At 37.9% G+C, this 2,692-nt stretch overlaps 1 long non-coding RNA gene across 1 annotated transcript in view; it reads right to left on the bottom strand.

Annotated features, from left to right (window-relative positions):
• Positions 1-2,547: 2,547 nt before the first annotated feature.
• The window catches only part of LOC138036721 (uncharacterized), a 1,148-nt gene continuing 1,003 nt past the window's right edge, over positions 2,548-2,692 (bottom strand). The window contains exon 3 of the long non-coding RNA XR_011130022.1: positions 2,548-2,692. This exon is cut by the window's right edge and continues 184 nt beyond it. This is a non-coding gene — a long non-coding RNA (uncharacterized lncRNA).

Raw genomic sequence — 2,692 nt, 5'->3', positions numbered from 1 at the left:
TGTTGAAGGACCAAAAAGCTCTATCAATTCCATGTTTAGAGCGAGACAGCTTCGGAATTACCGCTTTCCTGACAGTTCACGCTGAGGTACATGCAGCAGAGGACGAACAACCCCTGAGTAATCGAGGCAAAAGAATGGTGAGATATTTCACAAGTACTAAGTCTCTGTCCTATCGTTTTAGGAATGATATGTTTCTAATACCTTGTCTAGTCAAGCCTTAGAAATTATGTACATATCTTGGTTTCTAGGCTATTAAGGCAGCGATGGCAAGTTTCAAGGAATCTTCTCAGCCTTCGACAGAGGAGACAGACGAACCAGATCCCAAAGTTCCAAAGCTGACTGCTAGTACGAGTAGTGCAGACGAACCGGCCGGTGTTGAGCTAGAAGACAACAGCACTGAAGATTTACATATACCACAAGCTGACATCTCGAGCGCAAAAGAAGAATGCTAGACCGAATACTCCAGTTGCTCAGTGTTCAAGCAAGAAAATTGGCAGTTGAAGAATAGCTTGAGTACTTCAAAGGAAGAAATCAGGCAGCTGAATAATAAATTGAAAACATCGAAGGATAATTTGAAGAGTCGGAGGAAGCAACTGAAGAAGTGGCGAAGAAAAGGTATAGTTCAGGCAAATGATTACATATAGTTAGGTTACAAGGCTTAAGATTTTTTTTTTTTTGCTGTGTGTGATGGCTATTTTTTGAAAGGCTATGCAAAGAATATATAATCCAGGGATTATTTCTGGTCATTTTTAAAAATTCCGTTTGAAAAAATTATCATTATTATTATTATTATTATTTGTAAAATAATAGTGGAAAATCAGACGATTACCCAAGACATGATTTCAACTATGCAGCCAAAATAGATTGCAGTATACACTATAAAGTTGTAACTATATGTATCGTAGTTTATTTCATGTCCAGTTTTGATAGTACCTTGCATATTGTCAGTATATCCTGCCCTTTACTTTGTGACTACCACTTTTCATAGTGTGAAAAAATCTGAAATGTCTTGCTTTTTAGTGAAAAAGCTACAACTGGAAGCCCAAACCCTGCACATCACAGATTCTGCTGAAGGTGTGGAAGCTGAGAAGCCAGATATTGAAGTTGACGAAGGGGAAGAAGATCTGGATGGGTTAGATGAATTGGAAGTGGAGGACCAGGCTGAATCAGGCTCATTGTACGAGAGTCAGACGGAAACTGAGACAGAAACAGAGATGGAAGATGAAAACACAAAGGGTAAGAGCAAAGTTTCCTTACGTGAAGCTTGTTGTGGTTATTACTATTATTAAGGTTATAAAACATTATTATATCATTGGCTTGTGTTTGTAGCCGATATAACGCTCGTTCTATTTGGCCAATTGTGACTGAACTGTAGGGCATTATTCTTCCGTAATGCCCACGGGCTGATTACGGGCTTGCAAAAACAAGGCAAAAGGTAATTCAAAAGCCATATAATAAACTACTTACTAACCGAGCTAGCTCGAGCCGTACTGGGAAATATTGGCCCTTGGTTGTTTTTGTACAGACCTCGCTGCACTTGGTCCGTACTGCCACGACCTCGGGCCAATATTCCCCAGTACGGCCCTCGCGCTCCGTTAGTAAGAAGTTAGTATTACTATGGTATTATTAATTACATATTTCTATTTAACTACAATAATATTTGTCACCACTATAAATATTGCAGTCACATGTACATGTTCGAAATTTCAAAATTCACAAAAAATCATCGACTAACCTGTTTGATGGTATTAGGAAAAATTCCATAGTTGACAGTGATTGCCTATTACTATTATGGGCTAAATTTCATGATATCCTGCCCTTTTGTTTTTTTTAAATTATAATTTATCTTCTGTTACAGGTTGTCAGTACAGGACAAAAATCTTCGCTCAGAGCCCAAGCACATTGTCTTCTTGTCCCAGTTATTGCTTCTGTTCAAGTTTTGTCACATATGCAAGGCTGACAACCCAACAGTTGAGACAAGGGAGATTGGCACAGAGGCAGTTGTGAAAACCTCCTTAAATAATCCCGAATGCATGAAGCAGAGTACCTGGTATAGTCAGCCACTAATACCAGGCTCTCACATCCCTGCAGGCAACTTTCTTCTTTGTTTATGCATTCTCCTTACCGGAGGATCAGCATAGTATGACATAGACATATGACATAGTGGATAGCATAGTATGTTTTACTAACACTTACCTGTTGTATAGCGATTTTTTCGGGTGGATACATGTAGCTTTATCCAGCTTTTGAACAACCAGGGCCAGGGCTTCATCTTTGGGGATAGGTTTTTCTGATGGTGACATGCATAATAGCAACTGTAAATACATTGGCACAGGTTTTACATATCACATTACAAAAAATTGAAAGCAAGATTTTTTTCTTAAATTTAATTGGTCATGACTAGCTTATCTCACTGGAAATAATGTGCAAGTTACATGAAATAAACAACACTGCTTACAATGTAGGATTTACAAAATTATTGAGATTCAAATAATAGATGGACATCACTGATGAAATTGTATAAATTATGGTAGAAGTAGTGGAATGGTCATCTGCTGAATAGAGTGCATTTGTACACCTGATAACAACTGAGCCTTATTTTACACGTAATAAAACATTTGAAAATTTGTTAAATTGTGTTCTTACTGTACTTGTATGACAGTTTGTAAGAGTGCATCATGTTCATTGTAGA

Source organism: Montipora capricornis, unplaced genomic scaffold (genome assembly GCF_036669925.1).
Source record: "Montipora capricornis isolate CH-2021 unplaced genomic scaffold, ASM3666992v2 scaffold_498, whole genome shotgun sequence".
NCBI lineage: Eukaryota > Metazoa > Cnidaria > Anthozoa > Scleractinia > Acroporidae > Montipora > Montipora capricornis.
Note: the sequence above shows the minus strand (reverse complement) of the source record. Positions and strands in the feature narration are given on the sequence as shown.